Raw genomic sequence first — 22716 nt, forward strand, 5'->3', positions numbered from 1 at the left:
TGTCATATCTCGTTCCTTTCCGAATCGAGAAGAGGAACTTGCTTCCTTCTATCTTGATCTTTGATAAAACAATGTTTGTTCTAGTTTTGGCATAATATCTCACCTTGATGGTCCCATGTAAGTCTCGTACCTATTTGTTCTGTTCCTTCGGTCCGGTTCCGATCGTCTAGATCTGAACATATCCTCCACCTTTGGTTGGGATACCGTATCTTCTTATATTCAATGTTTTGTGATGTACCTATTATAAACATCATTCAAATTAGTTTCTGGGAACTCTCGCAGCCTTTCCTTCAATCTTATCATGGGTTCTGATCTTCTCTCATTCAGGTTGCTCGCAAATGACACTGCTGCCCAATTATCAAGTACACGAGGTAATAATATCCTTTCTTGTTGGAAGTGATCCATGAATTCTCTGAGCAATTTTGTACTTCCTTGTTTTACCTTGAAGATATCTTTCATTCTTTTTCTACTTTTTGAGCTCCTGAATGTGCTTTAATAAATGAATCTGCAAGCTCAACAAAAGAGTCGATTGAATTTCAGGTAAAAGAGAATACCACGTTAGTTCACTCTTTGTAAGGGTTTCACCAAATATTTTTACCAACACTGATTTGATTTCCTGCTTGATCGGGTTTTTGCCTTTGACTCTTGTAGTAAACGTAGTCACGTGATCTTGTGGGTCAGAAGCCCCATCCTACTTAGAAATATCGGCCATCTTAAACATTTTTTGTATCGGTAATGGTGCTGCACTTGGTTTCCATGGCTTTTGTGAATACTTGTCTATATCTACTCCTTTGATTATGAGTGGAACTCATGGTATCTGCTTTATCCGCTCATTTTGTTCCTTAAGCTATTTCTGTAGGGTTAGAACTAGATTTGTAACTACATTCTGCAGGGTTAAAACGCAGTCACCTGAACCTCCTGCTTTAGAACTATTTGGAATTTTTATGCTTCTAGAGCTTTCAAGCCCTAAATTGGGATTTTCACAGTTGTATTAACTGGTGGTGGAGCCTGAACAACACTTGGCAATCCACCTATCAAAGCACATAAATCTTCACCAATCTGCTATGCAATAAATTATTTCAAGACATCTTATAAACTTGATTGTTCTTCATTTTGTTGTCCATCGTTATGATTAGCAGATCTGACTGGTGAGTTTTCTCATGAACGTTGTGGAGAATGTGTGGGTGAATTGCGGAGAGGAGACCCTCTTAGTCCATCCCCTACTGATTAATTTGATTAGTTCCAGATATAATTTATTGCTAAAGACAAAGTACATAAATAAAAAGAGAATAAATTATTAGATTTTCTGGTAGCGGAACCAATTTGTTTAAGCAAAAAATATTTTTCAAAGCAAATAAAAGAATAATTCAGGTTTCTAATAACCAATTTTACTTCACTTTTCCGAATATAAATGAATAATAATAATGGAAAATAAGACTGAGAGGAAATAGAAATCTTATTGATAATTTTTGCTTCATCCAATAGGAAAGAACAATATCATCCAATGGCAGAGAATAACAAGAATATTGATAATTGATAGTAGTTTTTTTTAGTTTTATCAATGGGAATACAAGATATGGAGAGGTAATTTATATAAGGGTACAATTTGTAACCTCTTTCTCTATTTAATTACCGTATGTTGCTAATATTTTGTAACACCCTATATTTTCGTACGTAAAAGTGCGTCGTAAGCAAACTAATTTAGGACAAAAAATGAGATCATCTTTGAAAGTATATAAAGTAAGTTAATCATGTTACCTTGGAGGTTACAAATATTGAAGATCATGAACAACAAGTACAAAGAGGGTTGGAAGGTTCAGAAGCTAAAAGATTTGAATAAATAATGTTTCATCGAAAGTCTACAAGTTGGGAATGTTATAACATGTACTTTTAAGGTGAGACTAGGGTACTTAACATGATAAGGAGGTCATGTTATGAGTTATTTTAGTCGTATGATAGTCATGTGTTATGTTTTGAAGTCAAGCGAGTTGTGGAACAAAAGTCGATGAAAGTCATCACAAGTTACGTTCATAAGTTTTACTGAAATCTGGGTCATATGTAACTATAATTGTCTCCCAATATACTTCGAGTTACGGGGTGTTCCACCCATAAAATTGAAGCTCTATGAGTCTATTTTGTAACTCATTAAATCGTTTGTCAATACGACATCGGAGTAGAGAGATATATATATATGCATTTTTGTGAGACTACGCAAGCTGCTAGGCGATAAGTAGGTGTATTGTCACCTACTTGCTTAAATGAGAGTCCACAAATGGGCCGGTTCGGGTCGTCCAAAGAGGACTTTTTAAAGTCCTATTTCCTTCATATATTAAACTGATAATAGGGCTTAATAACCAGACATAAGATCTGCAAAAATCCTCCCAAAAATTGCCCACAAACCCTAGTTGATTTTCTCTCCCTTTCAAGTTTTAATTGGAGGTAAAACCTAGAGTTTGAAGAACCAAGATAGGAGCTGAGTTATCAAAAAAATAAGGTAAGTTTACTGCTCTCTTTCATCCATTTTTTTCTGCTATAAATTTATGGTAAGTCGTTCTATATTTGTAAGAACTCACGGGACGGTGATCGGAAGCCGTGAGTTCGCGTTATTCACTTGTAGCGGACTGTTTTGTGTTGCTGTTGGGCTGCATATTTTACTACTATTTTGTTGAGTTTTGGAGGAGGAAGGGGGTGTATAAACACCATATAAATGTAGGGTGGTGGGCTGGTCGTTCGGCGTAACATTTCCGGGTCGTTTGACACTACTACGTTGGTCGTTTTGTATATGAAGAGATTGGGGTGTGTTGGGCTGTTTTGTAGTATTTGATAGTGTATATAAGGCTGGAAAATAATGTATATATGTTGTACTTGTTGTGTTCTTGTGTTGTTGGTGTTATCTTGAATTTGGAGGAAGTAAGGATTATAGGGGAGATGCTGCCCGTTTTAATACAAAATAAGCTTGTCGTTCGTTATGCGATAGTTGTACCCTTCGTAACTTAATGATAGTATTATTATCATTGTTTTAGATTAAGGTGAAAAGAGGCGAGTTCAACTTGGGGATTGGAAAGATTGTGATAAGGTATGTTAAGTCTAAACCTTTCTTCATTTTGGCATGATCCCGTAACTACATGCGTTTAATAACGAGGCATAAAGAGAAGTTTGTATTCTTGAACTTATGTACATTATCCCAGTCTCATAAGTTACAGTATTCTCCCTTATCAGGACTTTATATTTAGTTAAGTATTGTCTTCTTCCAGTCAAGAGAGAAGAGGGTCTATATATATATATATACGGTATAACAGTATTTTCACCACCATCGAGCTATAATCGGTGGGCAGGCCCCTATTGGGCAACCACTGATCAGATGGTAAGTTATATACCGAGCCTAATGTGGCCGAGCGCCTATGAGCGAGCCTAGAATGGCCAAGATACCTAGACTAGTATGGCCGAGCGCCTATGAGCGAGCCTACTACGGCCGAGCAGTTACACGTACCGAGCCTTATAGTGCCGGACATTTATTTTACTTACTATATTGAAGGAGTTGAGTCTGTATCAGCAGGTAAGTATATCTCCAGATCATCTTTGACTCCCAGTTACTTTTAGTTATTATATTACCAGTTCAATTTCAGCTTTCAGTTATTTTATTGCTTTACATACTCGGTACATTATTTCGTACGGACGTCCCTTTTCTAGGGATTCTGCATTTCATGCATGTAGGTTCAGATAGACAGACGGGTAGACCTTCTCAGTAGGTGTTTCTCGAGTTCAGCCTGATCGTTAAGATCCATGTCCTTCGGAGTTGTCGGGTCTAGGATTTTGTGTACATATTGTGTATATATGTTATGGGTAGGTCGGGGCCCTGTTCTGATCATAGTACATCCACCTGTAGAGGCTTGTAGACATATCATGTCAGTTAGTACAGCATGTTGGGCTTGTACGCTTTGTATGTATATTTTGTTGGTTTGTCAGTTGTGGTAGTTATGACGGCCTTGTCGGCCCAGCTTCATATTGATGTTTAGTTAAAGCTAGTTTTCGTTCGGTTTTATATTTTTCTTTGCAAATTGTCTTGCAATGTGGCCCCATGGCCAAAGTATGACATTGTATCTTAAGAGTCCCTCAGTCGCAAGTTGGTACGCTATGTTAAGTGAGGCACCGGGTGCTGGTCTTGCCCCCAAGTTTGGGGCGTGACAAACTTGGTATCATAGCAGTTCTTTCATAGGGAGTCTACAAGCCATGTCTAGTAGGGTCTTGTTTATAGATGTGATGTGCACCACATTATATAAGCAGGGAACTACATGGTATTTAGGAGTTGGTTACCCTTCTTTCAAATCTAAATCGTGTTGTAGAACTGAGTTATAGGAAATGTGAGCTAAACTTACATGTCGGTGTTTGCATACACAGATGACGATGACTGGGAAGACTATGGCTAGTCAGAGGAGAGACATAACAGTGGGTGAAGGGACCAGTAGGGTACCCCCAGTAGATGGAGCCCAGTCTGAGGCCCAGGGCGAGACCCCTACTCAGCCATTACCGGCTCCTCCACAACCTGAGGAGATTCCTAGGGATACCGTACATCTGGTTCCCCCTCCACTTCCATCAGATCCAGACTTGAGGAGTGCTGTGCATTTGCTGACACAGTTGGTAGCTACACAACAACAGGCTAGGGCATCAGCTAGTGCAGGATCTTCGGAGGGGTCTGGGAGTTTAAGGGTCCGAGAGTTTATTTCTTTGAGTCCCCAGAGTTCACGGGGACAGATCAGAGGGAGGACCCGCAGGATTTCATATATCAGCTTCACAGGATCTTTCGGGTTATGCATGCCACGGAGAAAGAGGAAGTTAAGCTAGCAGCTTTTCGACTCCGAGATATAACCATCCTTTGGTACGAGGGATGGGAGAGGTCCAGGGGATGTGATGCACCTCCAGCTATTTAGGAAAACATTTCAGATGCCTTCCTTGACCAGTACTTACCGCGGGAGATCCGACAGGCTCGAGTCGATCAGTTTCTAGCCCTTAAGCAGGGCAATATGAGTGTCCGAGAGTATAGTCTCCATTTTGACTCATTGGCCAGATATGCACCATCTATAGTTACTACTATGCAGGATAGGATCCACAGGTTTATAGCAGGGTTGGCCCCAAAGTTGACCAAGGCATATGTTACAGTTGTATTGTAGGATAGTATGGATATCTCCCGGATTCAGGCATTCACCTACAATATAGAAAGGGGTAGGCGTCGACAGTAGGGTACAGAGAGGACTGAGTAAGGGCAACATAAGAGGATGACATTTGCCAAGTCTCAGGAGCAGTCTCAGGGTAGTTACAGGCCCCAGTACTTCGGACGGCCACCTAGGCCTACGCCACCTCATTTATAGGGTTACAACTATGACCACTATACTGAGTAAGGACCAGGTGAGAGCTCACGGGCGTCGGGTTTGCAGCGACAGCAAGGTTCAGGGAAGACATGGTCATTTCCGCCGCGGTGTGACATCTGTGGTAGAGGACACTTAGGCCAATGCCGAGCAGGTTCTGATGCTTGTTATACATGTGGGCGTCCGGGGCATATGATGCGAGATTGCCCAAAGAGAGATTCTGGGGGTATGGCACAACCAGCGAGTTCAGCAACAGGATCATCTATATCTGTGCATCTTTCAGGGCACGAGACTCAATCTTCGGCTGGTAGAGGTCGAGGCAGAGGTAGAGGTTCAAGTTCAAGTGGTAACCAAAACCGTATCTATGCTTTAGCAGGTTGACTGGACCAACAGTCTTCACCAGACGTTGTGACAGGTATATTGACCATTTGCTCTCACGATGTTTATGCTTTGATAGATCCAGGATCTACTTTATCGTATATTATCCCATTTATCACGGGGAAGTTTGGTATAGTGACTGAAATACTAAGTGATCCTTTTGCGGTATCTACACATGTCGGAGAACTAATTATTACTATACGGGTTTACCGAGGTTGTACGATGATAGTTTGTAGTCGTCGGACCTCAGCTGACCTAGTTAAGCTAGAGATGGTGGATTTTGATGCTATCATGGGCATGGACTGGTTGGTAGATTGCTATGCCACAGTTGATTACCAAGCAAAGGCAGCCAGATTTCATTTTCCTGGTGAGCCAGTCCTTGTATGGGTAGGTAATACAGTGACACACAGAGGTAGGTTTATTTCTTATCTGAAGGCGGGGAAAATGATCGCAAAAGGGTGCATTTATAATATTTTGTGAGTTAGAGATGCAGATGCTGAGATACCTACACTTCAATCTATTCTAGTAGTCAAAGAGTACGCATATATGTTTCCATATGAGCTTCCAAGTATTCCTCTAGAGTGAGAGATTGATTTTAGCATTGATTTTCTTCCAGGAACTTAACCAATATCCATCCCTCCATATAGAATGGCACCTGCCGGATTGAAGAAATTGAAGGAGCGGTTAAAAGATTTGCTGGAGAAAGGTTTCATCAGACCCCGTACCTCACCTTGGGGTGTACTAGTACTGTTTGTGCGGAAGAAAGACGGCTCGCTGAGGATGTGTATCGATTATAGGCAGCTGAACAAGGTAACTATTAAGAATAAGTATCCACTTCCAAGGATCGATGAATTGTTTGATCAGTTACCGGGGGCTAGATTATTTTCAAAGATAGATTTGAGGTCGGGATACCACCAGGTCAGAGTTTGGGAGAAAGATATTTTGAAGACAGCCGTCAGCACCCGATATGGCCCCTTCGAGTTCCTTGTCATGTCCTTCGGGTTGACGAATGCACCCGCCGTATTTATGGACTTGATGAATAGCCTATTTCGACCATTTTTATATCTGTTTGTGATAGTATTTATTGATAATATTCTGGTTTATTCACGTTCAGAGGATGAGCATGCGGACCACTTGCGAGCGGTACTCCAAACCCTCCATGATCGTAAGTTGTATGCTAAGTTTTCTAAATATGAGTTCTGATTGAAGTCTGTAGCATTCTTAGGGCATATTGTATCTGATGAAGGTATAAAGGTAGACACTCAGAAGATTGAGGTCGTGATATCCTGGCCTAGACCTACCACTCCGGCAGAGATTCGTAGCTTTCTAGGCTTAGCAGGCTACTATCGGAGGTTCGTAGAGGGTTTTTCTTCCCTTTCAGCGCCATTGACGAAGCTGACTCAGAAAGCAACTAAGTTTTAGTGGACAGAGGCTTGCAAATGGAGTTTCCAAGAGACTAAGAACAAGTTCTAACACTTCCAGAGGGTCTAGATGGTTATGCCATGTATTGTGATGCCTCAGGTGTCGAGTTAGGATGTGTCTTGATGCAACATAGGAAGGTAATTATGTATGCTTCAAGGTAGTTGAGGAAGCACGAGATGAATTATCCGACCCACGACATCGAGTTATCTGTGGTTGTCCATGCACTTAAGATATAGCGGCATTATTTATATGGTGTTCATGTTGATGTATTTACAGATCATAAAAGCCTGCAATATATCTTCAAGCAAAAAGAGTTGAATTTGCGATAGAGGCGATGGCTAGAGTTATTGAAAGATTACGATGTTAACATTCTCTACCATCCATGGAAAGCTAATGTTGTAGCAGATGCCTAAAGTCGCCGATCTATGGGTAGCTTAGCACATGTAGAGGCTGAGAAAAGATAATTAGCTAGAGAGATTCATCAATTGGCTTATTTGGGGGTTCGGTTAGTAGATTCTGACGATGGTGGAGTTGTACTCCAAAACACTGCAAAATCATTTGTCATAGCTGAAGTCAAGGAAAGGCAGTACGAGGACCCAGAGTTAGTCGAGTTGAGAGAGCGAGTTCCACAGCAGAAGAAGCTGTTGTTAGAGCTCAAGGGAGATAGGGTTCTCAAATATAGGAGTCGACTGTGCGTTCCAGATGTAGCAGGGCTACGAGACAGGATTATGTCATAGGCACATTATTTGTGGTACTCCATTCATCCAGGGTCGACGAAGATGTATCATGACATTAAGGATGTGTACTGGTGGAACGATATGAAGAAGAACATTGCTGAGTTTGTCGCCCAGTGTCCTAGTTTCCAGTAGGTGAAGGTAGAGCACCAGAAGCCTGGAGGGCTAATGAAGGCTATAGAGATCCCTATGTGGAAATGGGAGGCGATAAACATGGACTTCATCACAGGTTTTCCTCGTTCTCATCGTAAGTTCGATTCCATATGGGTGATAGTCGATAGGCTCACGAAATCAGCCCATTTCCTACCAGTCAGATCTATATATACAACTGAAGATTATGCGAAGTTATTTATTAAAAAGATAGTGCGGATACACGAAGTACCAGTATATATTATATCTGACCATGGGGCCCAGTTTACAGCACATTTTTGGAGGTCATTTCACAGAGGTATAGGGACTCAAGTGAATCTCAACACATCTTTTCATCCACATACTGATGGATAAGCCGAGCGCACAATTCAGATGCTCGAGGATATGTTGCGAGCATGTGTGTTGGATTTTTAAAGAAGTTAGGATGAACATCTACCTCTTATCGAGTTTGCATATAATAACAGTTACCACACCAGTATCCAGATGGCTCCGTATGAGGCTTTGTATGGGCGTAAGTGCAGATATCTTCTAGGGTGGTTTGATGTTGGCAAATCTGGGGTACATGGGCCATACCTGGCTCAGCAGGCCGGAGCGACTGTTGATAGCTCAGAGTCATTAAAAGTCATATTCTGATGTGCGGCGATGAGACTTAGAGTTCGGGGTTAATGACTGGGTATTCTTAAAGGTATCACCTATGAAGGGCGTGAGGAGGTTTGGCAAGAAAGTCAAGCTTAGCCCACGGTATATTGGCCCTTATAGGATTATTCGGAGAGTGGGCCAAGTAGCTTATGAGTTAGAATTGCCCTCAGAATTGGAGTCTGTCCATCCGGTTTTTCACGTATCTATTCTACGGAAGTGCATTGGTGATCCTATTCGAGTGGAGCCCACTGATGATGTACAGATTACAGATGACTTGTCATACGAGGAAGTTCCAGTTGCCATCCTAGACCGACAAATCTGCAAGCTACAAAATATGGAGGTAGCCTCTGTGAAGGTTTTATGGAGAAGCAAGAATGTGGAAGAGATGACGTGGGAAGCGGAGGAAGAAATGAAGTCTAAATACTCCCACCTATTTCAAACTGAAGATATGGTTCGAAATGGGATACATCAGCACAGCTCTATTCAAGCCATTAGGTCATTAGGTAAGCTCTTATTTTCGACTTTCAGTATTAATGATTGACGGCCGTGTGAGGCCAAGTGTTGCTATTTATAAACATTGGCTATGTGTGGCATGCATAATATGTTTTTTGGCTGCGTGCAGGTTGGTTTTAGTCTAGTGTATGTAAGAGACTCTGGCAAAAGTTTCAAAAGTCGCTAAGAGTAAACATTCGAGGATGAATATTTCCAAGGGGAGAATGATGTAACACCCTATATTTTCATACGTAAAAGTGTGTCGTAAGCAAACTAATGTAGGACCAAGTATGAGATAATATTTGAAAGTATATAAAGTAAATTAATCATGTTACCTCGAATGTTACAAATATTGAAGATCATGAACAACAAGTACAAAGAGGGTTGGAAGGTTCAGAAGCTAAAGGAATTGAAGAAATAATATTTCGTCGAAAGTCGACAAGTTGGGAATGTTATAACATGCACTTTTGGGGTGATACTAGGGTGAATAACACGATAAGGAGGTTATGTTATGAGTTATGTTAGTCGTATGATAGTCGTGTGTTATGTTTTTAAGTCAAGCGAGTTGTGGAACAAAAGTCGATGAAAGTCATCACAAGTTACGTTCATAAGTTTTACTGAAATCTGGGTCATATGTAACTATAATTGTCTCCCAATATACTTAGATTTACGGGATGTTCCACCCATCAAATTGAATATCTATGAGTATTTTTTCTAACGCATAAAACCGTTTGTCAATAGGACTTCGGAGTAAAGAGATATATGTGTTTTTGCGAGACTGCGCAAGCTGCTAGGTGACAAGTAGGTGTGTCACCTACTTGCTTAAATGAGAGTCCGAAAATGGGCCAGTTCGGGTCATCCAAAGAGGCATTTTTAAAGGCTTATTTCCTTCATATATTAGACTGATAATAGGACATAATAACCAGACATAAGCTCTGCAAAAATCCTCCCAAATATTGCCCACTAACCCTAGTTGATTTTCTCTCCCTTTCAAGTTCTAATTGGAGGTAAAACCTACAGTTTGAAGAACCAAGATAGGAGCTGAGTTATCCAACAAATAAGGTAAGTTTACTGATCTCTTTCATACATTTTTTCTGCTGTAAATTCATGGTAAGTCGTTCTATATTTGTAAGAACTCACGGGACGGTGATCGGAAGCCGTGAGTTCGCGTTATTCACTTGTAGCGGACTGTTTTGTGTTGCTGTTGGGCTGCATATTTTACTACTATTTTGTTGAGTTTTGGAGAAGGAAGGGGGTGTAGAAACACCATATAAATGTAGGGTTGTGGGCTGGTCGTTCGGCGTAACATTTCCGGGTCGTTTGACACTACTACGTTGGTCGTTTTGTATATGAAGAGATTGGGGTGTGTTGGGCTGTTTTGTAGTATTTGATAGTGTATATAAGGCTGGAAAATAATGTATATATGTTGTAATTGTTGTGTTCTTGTGTTGTTGGTGTTATCTTGAATTTGGAGGAAGTAAGGATTATAGGGGAGATGCTGCCCGTTTTAATACAAAATAAGCTTGTCGTTCGTTATGCGATAGTTGTACCCTTCGTAACTTAATGATAGTATTATTATCATTGTTTTAGATTAAGGTGCAAAGAGGCGAGTTCAACTTGGTGATTGGAAAGATTGTGATAAGGTATGTTAAGTCTAAACCTTTCTTCATTTTGGCATGATCCCGTAACTACATGCGTTTAATAACGAGGCATAAAGAGAAGTTTGTATTCTTGAACTTATGTACATTATCCCAGTCTCATAAGTTACAGTATTCTCCCTTATCAGGACTTTATATTTAGTTAAGTATTGTCTTCTTCTAGTCAAGAGAGAAGAGGGTCTATATATATATATATATATACGGTATTACAGTATTTTCACCACCATCGAGCTATAATCGGTGGGCAGGCCCCTAGCCTAGTATGGCCGAGCGCCTACGAGCGAGCCTACTACGGCTGAGCAGTTACACGTACCGAGCCTTATAGGGCCGGACATTTATTTTACTTACTATATTGAAGGAGTTGAGTCTGTATCAGCAGGTAAGTATATCTCCAGATCATCTTTGACTCCCAGTTACTTTTAGTTATTATATTACCAGTTCAGTTTCAGCTTTCAGTTATTTTATTCCCTTATAAACTCGGTACATTATTTCGTACTGACGTCCCTTTTCTGGGGACGCTGCATTTCATGCGTGTAGGTTCAGATAGACAGACGGGTAGACCTCCTCAGTAGGTGTTACTCGAGTTCAGCCTGATCGGTAAGCTCCATGTCCTTCGGAGTTGTCGGGTCTAGGGTTTTGTGTACATATTGTGTATATATGTTATGGGTAGGTCGGGGCCCTATTCCGATTACAGTACATACACCAGTAGAGGCTTGTAAACATATCATGTCAGTTAGTGCAGCATGTTGGGCTTGTAGGCTTTGTATGTATAGTTTGTTGGTTTGTCAGATATGGTAGTTATGACGGCTTTTTCGGCCCAGCTTTATATTAATGTTTAGTCAAAGCTAGTTTCCGTTTTATTTTATATTTTTCTTCGCAAATTATCTTGCAGTGTGGCCCAATGGCCAAAGTATGACATTGTATGTTCAAAGTCCCTCAGTCGCAAGTTGGTACGCTATGTTAAGTGAGGCACCGAGTGCCGGTCTCGCCCCCAGGTTCGGGGCGTGACATATTTATTATATTAATTATACATTATGTGGGTGATTTGTAACAGTTGAAGTGATAATAGAAAATTGCGTATAATCAGATATTCTGCTGATTTCTTTCAATATTTGTAGCTATTAATGATCCTTCCATCTCTGTGGTTTCTAATATTCTTAATTATCAACCCCATACCTATTTTCTCTTTTTCAGCTAACAGTTACAGTATCTTCGTAGACGATCCTGTGGGTATTACTCATATCTTCTTTGCACATCATTCTTCTTTATTGCTTCTACTCTCATGCCACTGGTCAACATAATATTGCTCCACGTGGTGAGTTTATTTTCCAGCAATACAAATATAGGGTTACCTCTGGGAAAGTTCAGATGAAAGGAGTAAAATTTCTTTGGTAGCTTGGGAAAGAATATGCTTACCTAAGAAGTTTGATGGCCTAACTAGGAGAGATTACATAAGGTGGAACTTGCCATCTGTTGGGAAGTTAGTGTGTCTTATATTTGAGAAAAAGAGAAGTATTATGGGTTACATAGGTTCATGGTATCTATATAAAGACCAATTGTGATTTATGGACACATAATTGTAGCTGGTATTGGAAGAAGCCACACAAAATTAAGATAGATATGATGCATTGGCATGCTGCAGCTCGGTATTCTTTGACTGTTAATGACAGTATTTTTTATCCATGAGGTACCTTTCTCTTATTAGAAATAAGGTTCCACTAGGTGTTTCAAAGTTGATTGGAGGACACTTCTGATATCTAAATATAGGTTCATGTTGTTGTTGGTTGTACAGGAGAAGTTATTGATCAAAGAGAGATTGTAGAGAACGAGAATCCAATGCGAAAATATAACATGTTATTTATGTGACTACAATGTCCTTGAAACAACAAACCATTTGTTTGTTGAATATGCATGGACCAAAGCTTTATGTGTATACAATATCAACTGAATAGGACAGGACCTAGAGTAAAGGGACATTAGGCAAAGCTTAGCTCAGATTAGAGGCAAACACTAAAAAAAATACATTTGTAGCTTTGATTTATTACACATGGACAACAAGAAATTGAAACTGTTTTAGAGGCTACATTGCACATAAAGAGACTATTTAGCAGTAAATAGAAATAGAAACTAGGGAAATAGTGCAAGTGTCTAGAGGGTCGAAAAGAGCTCGTAGTTATCAATTTTTTATGCAGTAATTTTGTAATTAGTGAATATGTATTTGTTTTTTAGGCTTTATCTCTAAGACACATTCCTGAATATTATCAAAGAATATAATGACCAAATAGCAAAATGCATTGGGTTAGAGCGAGACTCTCCCGCTTTTCTATAACACTTTCTTCTACTCCGCCTACAAGCTTCCCTTGTTCTCAACAAATAACCACCAATAACACAAAAAATGATAACAAACACAACTACTCCACCACCAAAACCACTCGATTTAAGCTGGATGTACATTGACGCTCCCACTCCAAATAATTCACTGAATATAACCCAAACCTTCATGCAAACTACCCACGCTCATATCGATCTCTTAGATGAAATAACCAACGACAACAACCAAGATACATTTATCCCATTATCCACCTTCGATAAAACTCGTCTATACTCACCCTGGAAATATTCTTTGATAGTTAAAATTTGGTTATAAAGTGGGCCACCAAACATTACGCACAAAACATCGAACCCTATCGTAACCCACTGAAAATCTCCCACTCATAGATTTGGGATCGGACTTCTTTCTTATTAAATTTTAGAAAGAGGAAAAAATGACTAAGGCTTTGCATGAAGGTCTTTGGTTTACATTTAATCACTTCCTCTCCGTTCGCAAATGGGAACAAAAATTCATCTCTTCATCTACACAACTCACATATTCTGCTATTTGGTTTACACTACCAGAATTACCCACGGAATTTTATGATTTTAAGATCTTACAACGTGTTGAACAAAAATTGGCACACTTCTAAAGATCGACACTTGCACCTCCGCCATTACTAGGGGACGATACGCACGCATATGCATTGAAGTGCCTCTAGAAAAACTACTTAAAACACATATTTTTATTTGTATGCATCGTCAACGAATTCTATATGAAGGTACCAATATGATATGTACCTTATGCGGTGGACTTGGTCACACCAACAACCTATGTACTTACCAAACACCAATAAGCACAAAGGACACACCAACTCACCCCTCCACCTCAATCGCTAACCCAAATAATGCTACTTCAAGCACTAATCAACCACCAGGAAAAAACCAAACAACGCCATTGTACGGGGAGCTGAAAACAGTACAGTTTCCCCAAAAACATACGACAAAAAGACCTCCAAAAATAAGAGAAATGTTACAACCACCACGCCCTAGAGGACACCCACTAAAGAATATTCAGATGCACATCCATTCAATGGCGGCTGCTACAATGGGCCCCACATATAATTTCTCTACTATTTCAACCCCTAACACTATTCAAAACAATAAAGGAAAAGTCTACGCTACCCCTCCAAAAAACTTTTAACGATTCCACCGTTGAACTATTGAGAGATACAGAGGACATAAGCATGTTAGAAATAAATTTGCCACCCATGAGACCAATATTTCCAACGACCACTCCTAGGCCCAAACTCATGCCCAAGTGATAGCCTAACCGCTTCTACCACCCCATTAGACCAGCCAACTAATACCTAAACTATATACCAGTCATCCTCTATGTCAAATGAATCACACGTTACTACCAAACATGTGGAAATTCCATCTTCACAACACCATCCAAATGACACGTCCACAATTGGACCAAACACTTTATTCACAACCCAATTGCACCAATACCTTTGTTGCACCCTATTTGTTACGAATCAAAACAAGAGTCAACTAGTGATTTCCCTATTGATGATAAAAGAGAGTCGCCACCAAATATTTATGTAACGACCTGATCGGTCACTTTATGTAATTGCGCCTCATTTCCCCTTTTGATGATTCACATATGTGTGTTTATGGTTTTTTGACTTGCAGAGTTGATTAGTTTCGTTCTGGAAAGCTTTTGCGTTGATTTAGACATTTTGATAGCTTAGAATGGTATTTTGATAGATCCGGTAGCTTTGTATTATGATTTTGGACTTGGGTGTATGCCCAGAATTGAATTCAGAAGTCCACAAGTTAATTTGTATTATTTTACCGAAATTTCGCAATTTGAAGTTGAAACGTTGACCGTATGTTTACTTTTAGATATCGAGTTCGGAATTTGATTTTGGGACTTGGTATAGGTTTGTAATGCTATTTATAACTTGTCTGCAAAATTTGGTATCATTTGGAGTTGAATTGATAGGATTCGGATGCTTAGTCGCAATTCTAGTAGTTCTTAAAATTTACTTTGAAACTTATGTGTTTTACTGTTCGATTTGTAGTTTTAGATGTTATTTTTGTGTTTTAATCGAGCGATCAAGTTCGTATGATATTTTTAGACGTGTGTGGATATTTGGTTTGGAGCCCCGAGGGCTCGGATGAGTTTCGGGAGTTGCACCCTATTTTGCACTAGTCAAAACAAGATTCAACTTGTGGTTTCTCTGTTGTTGATAAAAGAGATCGACGCCTAATATTTAAAGGTATAATAGGGTACCTATTTAATTACTAAGTCATATTCTTTATTAGTCAGCTAACTGGTGAGATTATGGATAAGTGTTCTTGTTCTTTTAAGGGGAAGGTAATAGGCACCCCTTAAAATCTACATGAGGTGGCTCCATAGGACTTAGACTAGGTTTCAAATCAATTACTTATACTATGCCTTAATTAGCGTTCTAAAGATATGGCTTACCGTATATTAGGATATAATTCTAACAAAGGGAGGGTGTAATTTAAAAAGGGTATGAATTTACAGAGGAAAGTAACATTAGTGTATATACGCTTGAAAAACACTTTAGATAAGAGATATGAGGTGCTTGCATATAAGAAGGTATGTAAGAAGGGGGAATTAAATTATACACTTTCTCCTAAAGTATGAGTAAGTCTAAATATACCTCAATTTTTTAAACTTGAAGAAAAGTCGTCTTTTGAAAATCCAGATAAGCTTGTGATTCAAATATGATATTCCTTTTGAAAGTGAGGTTGCCGCTTTTCTAAGCCTTGGGCTTTAAAATCTTGTTAATAAAGTAGATACGTAAAAACATAGTACTGAAATAAGCAATTTATAATTAGCGAACGAAAACTAGTTACTAACTAATTCTTTTAATTATATGTTATTTAGGGCTTACCTATGTTGTATAATATTAGTGTATAAAGTAAAGCATGTAATCCAATATATAAGTGTTAAATACATATAGGATAAAATAACAATAAAAGATGTAACAAAATGCAACAAGCAGTAGACTAAACTAGCAAAGCAGTAAACAATAGTAAAGGAGTTTAAGGAGAGAATTGGCCTCTGAAAATTGGGCCTCAAGAAGGCAAGCCCAACAGTAAAAGGACGGCAACAACTGACTTCAAACTTCCAATGATGCAGCAGTACTAGGCTTGGGCCTAAGTTCCTTAGGAACTCAGCAGGCCCAAACAAATGTACATGTCCAAAAGAAGGAGAAGTTCATTAGATACATGTGTTATTACCCAATTTTGCCATCAAAGTTTCTCAAATAATATATATACTTTCAAAACATCATTTTTTTCTCATCATTATTTAGTTACAAATCCATACAAGCATTTTTCTATAATATTTTATAATTTTCAGAGCTTTAAAATTAATTTTCCTACATTTAAATTGCTTGAATATTTATTAATTACTCCTTTCAATTATTTTGTGATGACTTAATTACCTAAAATTACTATTTTTCATCTATAATACTTTCTTCAGATATTTTACTCTATTTGTTTTATAATTACATTAGTATCTTTAGGCCATTTGCACAATCTTGCAATAATAGCATGTATCCTGCAATTTTATTACATTCATCATTTTATTCAAGGTCAAAATAATATCTTACATTTTTATAATCTTCTACTATTGTTTTAAAGTATTAATTGGCATAAATAGCATTTTTTATAATTTATTTAACTATTTTTCATTAAATTATTTTCCCTTAATTTCCTATTTAAAAAATCCGGCCCAAAATTAGGATTAATTTCGGACCATTAAGATCCAAATAGACCCCTGGACCAATAACCTCAGCAACCCAAATGACCTAACCCAATCCAAAAACCGACCCAGCTCTTCCCAAATCCTAGTCGTTGATAAAAAATGATCAATGGCTCACAACACTCCTCACCACTCTCCTTATATCCCCTCACCCAAACCCTAATCCCCACTTTCTCTTCATCAGCCGCCCTCAAACACTCCTCCCTCCCACCGAAACCCTAGCCGCCCTCTCAATCTTCTCCGAATATGTCTCAATCATGGATTGCTTCTATGATTTTCTTACCTTTTATGTATTATCTCAGTATTACTTACAAGATTATGGTATTACTTAGCATTTGCCCCATTTTTGGCAAATATCAATCTACGAATCAAGGGAGATCAGCTTCACCCTTCGATATTTGGACGATATTCCGTCTATATACATTCATGGCAAGGCGATATGAAACCGATTCACCAAAACCTTTGGTCGATTCCTTGATTTCTGTCGAATTAGGGTTCAGGATTTTATACTTTTCCTTTTACCCGTTTCATTACTGATAGCATGTGGTACTTTCTTTCCATATCTATGTTTGATTGATTATTTTCCTTGTTTGTTTGCTTGATTCCTACTACTATATAAACCCCTCCCCTTTCTCCTTTGAGACGGACTTTAATCAGCCGGATTCAATAAAAATCGAAGAGATTACTCTATTGTTCTCTTATTTTGTTGTTCTATACTCTGATTCTTGGCCGGCTGAAGGCCAAGGCCACCAGGATTCAATTTTTAACTTTTCTTGGTGCGACCACTGCACGGGGTTCATTTGAAGCCCTTGGAAACTCTGACGCACTATGAATATGGGTTCTTGCTCTTTGTTGACATTCAGAGCACTGTGGAATTTGTTCTTTATTTTTGTTTGCTTATTCAACTGATAACTGGTAAGTCTATTGGCTTTACGGTTTCATTCTTATGTCTTCATGCCCTGCATATTCACGCCTCTGAATTTCATGACCTAAATGTGCTCTTAGACTATCTCTATGTGTAACTTTACTAGCATTGCACTCGTATTCTGATTTGAACCTCTTTAGCATTTGGCCTTTTACTTAATATCTCCATTTTTGAGATATGTTATTTGAATATGCTTCACCTGAATAATTTAGACTCTCTTAAGTTCATTTAGCCTAATGTATTGGTACTTGAATATCTACATTATTGTTTGACATGCGTTTGCTTTCCTACTCTACTTTGAATTCCTGCAATGACTGCCTCACATCTGTAATGTCTTATAATCTGTGACGTGTTCCCCTCCTATTGTGTCACTCAACATTTCTTTGGCTTACTTAATTCCATACCCCTTTAGTGATTATTTGAGACTTTATAGTGGCTATCTTAATTTGTGTTTCCTTATTTGAGATTGTTTGTCTTGGTGATAAATCGGCATGTCTGCTTTCTGGTGTTGTGGAGGATAGTCAGCATGATTTGGACCCTTAGGCTTTAACCCTTTAAGTTAGTGCCTTACATAGACCTGTTTGGTATTATGCACCTTTGTATGTTAAACTTGTTGTCATGTTTCTAAGTCTTTAATTAATGTTGATCAAGCTGTTACATGACCTCAAATGACTTTCATTTCTGAGTCTAAATAGTCTACATGATTAAGCTGTAATGTGCCTTAATGACTTCTCATGTTTACCTAGACTTCATAATTTCCATTTAAGATTCTGTTGTGATCTCTATCTCTACACATTGTTTCCTGTATTCTGTTTGTCTTATGGTCGAGATCAGTGTTTGATTATCCCAATTAGGATAAAACTTGAGAGTTCATACTTTACATCCTGTAGCATTTAACTGAAGCATGTAAGTCTAAGTGTTTAAGTGCTCTCCTTCTTTATGCATGTATCTGCTAACTCTAAGGGCAACTTCTGGGTTATCATTATGATATTCTCATGATTATATCCAATTGTTGGTTGCATCTGTATGAAACAGTCTTGTTGAGATGAACGTTTTCATGAATATCAATAACTCTGATGTATATATTCTACTAAGATTAAGTCATCCCTTTTCATAAAAATAAGTCATAATATTGTTTGTTATAGTTAACCGGTAATTGCTGTTAAGCTTAATATAGTTGTCCCATGTTTAGATGTAACCCCCAACTGCATAACTGAGTTAAAACCTATTTGGTACAATGTTTTTCCTGTCTTTAATTTCCTTCATGGCACTGCTGACTTTGTGAAGCTTTCATTTAGTTGTCTTTCATAAAAGCAAGTCATAATCATTTTCCTATAATTAAGTGATAATTGTTTTCAAGCTGAGTATGACTGCTACATAATCATATGCTAATTTTAGTCCATACGCCTGAGTTAAACCTGTTTTGGTATAATCATTCCCTTGTCTATAACCCTTATTCCCTTTATGACATTGCTGACTTGAATCTATAATAGGTGAAGCTCACCTTGTCTATGTAAGATCACACCCCCATTTGAAATGTCTATATATATAACTGATCAAATGTTGCATGGATCCCTATTTGTCTGCACGACTTCATATTTTGTTCTGAAGTTACACTCAGTCCTCTCTTTCCTACTATTCTGAAACTGAATCTGATTTTCTATCCTATGAGAAGTTCTCTATTGCTACTACTTGAACATAGTGGAATTATGAGAATGATCATGTTAAGCATCTTTAAGGGTTCCATGTCTGGATCTGTAACCTATGGTCATGCTAAGAGTCCTGATATCTTTGACAATACCTATAGTATTTGCTAATCATGACCATCTGTCTGAATCTCTGTAGATTTTTAAGTTGTATTGTCAATCTCTACATATGCATGTTTCAAAGCCCGAGTTAACCAATCTGTTGTTAGAAGCATTTGTATTGCTGCATATCTGAATTGGGTGCTCTTTACCTTTCCCTTCAATGTATTCCTCAGTGTTTATACCTTTAACAATAATATTATAGTGTTTCTGTTTCTCTCCCATGTGTATTTGAAGTTTGACTTTCAGACTTACTTAATATATTCATTTGGTGTTAGAAATGTAGTCATAAGAACAAAAATTGTCTTTGTGTCTTTATGTTATCCTGTTATGGGGAAAAGTATGCTTATATGGTAGGGAATATTATAGTATTTAGTTTACATTGAAGGGGCCTCATTGGAACTTAAACCCATAGGAAAAAATGAGTCGTTAGTGGTTAGGAGTATTTGGGAGTGGGGTTTAATTCTAGGTTGGGATGCTCTCCCCAGCACAAGCATTGCCCGGGGCCTTGAGATCTTTGGGAATTTGAAAGTGTCGGGGGATTCAAAGGGGGCGTTGACCTTGAGTAGAACTCTCTCCTTAACCCTTAATTCATTGACACTTTTGGTTATCTAGGGGTTTTGTGTTTAATGACAACGAAAGGTCTTCAATGTAAATTATTTGCCATGTATAGCCACCATATTAGTATAATTTTCTCATGGTGTTTGAGTATTGATATTTTATTTTATTATTGCTCCAATCATTTGATTATATATTACCTACATGGTTGAATATGCTGAATATATAGAGCATGTTGTCACGCCCCGTTCTTCTTGCGAAAGAGGGTTTCGACGTGTTGATAACTCTTTTGGATGAGAGATAGAGTGCTAAAAGAAGAAGAGTCACCACCTAACGGTTTTTGAGGTGTGTTAGGGTACCTATTATGTAGATAACTCTATTTGACTAGTCAACGCCACCAAAGATCGGGTAAGGTCTCAACTTACCTCAAAGAGAAGGTGTTAGGCACTCTTTGAGGTCCACAACTGTGGGTCCCGACCGAACTTAAGATTATGTGGATTAAAAATAAGCAAGATAAACAAAGAGAGTAAGAGTCAAAGAAATTTATTATAACACAATGAGAAATAAGGATTACAAGGATATAACTATGGCGACCTATATTAGACGGCTAAATCTATAAAGAAGAGAGGGGGGAGGGGGGGTCCTAAGTTTTTTAGCCTAAAGGATCACCCCGTGCAACATCAATAATACTTCGCAACTCCCTCTAGGTGGGGAATTACTCATATTATTCAGTGGGCATAAACTATCATCTCCTGCTACCCGATTACTATGTTAAAGTTGTTTACTTAGGCGCTCTAATTTAATTCTAAGTCGTACCCTATGCGTGCACTACCCGTACCGTATCTATGGTCCAGGAGGCATTGGACCTCTATTTAGGGTGGTTCTAGACTTTACTTAGGCTTCTCAAAATAACAAAACTAGGCGACATACAAAACAAATTGGACTTCATGTAAGGACAGTTAAGGGCTCAAGTTAGCCTCTACACTTAAACAACAAATGCACGCAAAATAGGTTCTCACATTAGGCGTTAGTCAGTTTCGAAACTGAGGCGAATTAAAGTCATTAAGCCCTACAGACATGGTTTCTATGTGACCTTGGATTCAAACGTGCAGACAGTAATAGATGCAAGGTGCCACTTTAAACTTATAGATATGATTTCCAAACAACTATACAGTTTAGGGGTATCTAGTATTGCAATTACATGTTATAAGTGATTAAACATATAGACATGATCTCTAGGTCATTTACGCAGTGGTTGACAGTGATAACCATTGGAAATACTTAGAATTACTCAGTTTGATCCTATGGGCATGCTTTCTAATAGTGGCACGGCTAAGCAATGAAACAATGTTTGGAAAGTTCAGCATTAACACTTTAAAGCGAGTAGTAATACCCTATAGGCAGGATTTCCAACGATTAACGATTGCAGTTGATATGTTTTATACTTAGCCCCTATAGGCATGTTTTCTAGCTGAGAAGCATGATAACAATAGCAAATCAACCAATTAAAGTCCTATAGGCAGGATTTCTAGATAAAGATTAGTAGAACATAAGCTATTATAATCCTATAGGCATGGTATCTAATGAATATGCTGCAGTTATGCAAATTGAAAGAATGATTATCGACATTTTTTTTCCTATAGGCATGTTGTCTAGTAGTAGACATAGGAATAAATCAAGTACTTATGCTTTGATAGTAGGAAAGTTGTGAGTGTGTGATTTTCCCAATGGCATGATTTTTACCAGTGCACATGGAAATTGAATGGCATATATATAGCAGGTTGGACAACAAGTAGACCATACGAGCCCTACAGGTATGTTTTCTACCCTTTCATGCAAAATATTAGAGTATACCCATTTCTCCGATTCCACTAACACCCCCAATTATTTATTACAAAATTATAACATACCCAATGACGAATGTAATTACAACATATTATACAAGCAATAGCAGTAGGCCTATAGCAGGCCCAAAAGCAGATACCCAGTATTGCCTGGGCCTTCAACAAATGCTTTCTTCACAAATAGCATGCCCAGATCCCAACAGGGGGTTATATTCAACAGCACAGCCTAGAAACCATAGAGGAACTCAAACCAAACCAAACAACCACAGATTGATCATATGACCCAAACATTGAATCATACAGAAACCACTTAAACAACCCAATTTGCATATTCAACAGATAGAATGAGGAAAGAACTGAGTGTCAGAGACAGCTAAGGTCTCAGTAGTAAAGAGGGTGGCCAAAGAACCCCAAGTCTTAGTGTGTCAGAGTTCACAAGGGTCTCGAATGGACCTCGAGCAGTGCTCACACTAGGGAGGTCAATAGAGAAAGTCCTAGTGGCCTAGGCTTTCAGCCGACCAAGAGTGATAGATTTAGAATAGTGCAAGCAACAAATGAGAGTGAGAGAACAATGGTTAAGGGACAAAATTTGAAGAGATGCACTTGTATTTTAGAAAGCATACATAGCAA

Source organism: Nicotiana tomentosiformis, chromosome 9 (genome assembly GCF_000390325.3).
Source record: "Nicotiana tomentosiformis chromosome 9, ASM39032v3, whole genome shotgun sequence".
In the NCBI taxonomy this organism is placed as follows: domain Eukaryota; kingdom Viridiplantae; phylum Streptophyta; class Magnoliopsida; order Solanales; family Solanaceae; genus Nicotiana; species Nicotiana tomentosiformis.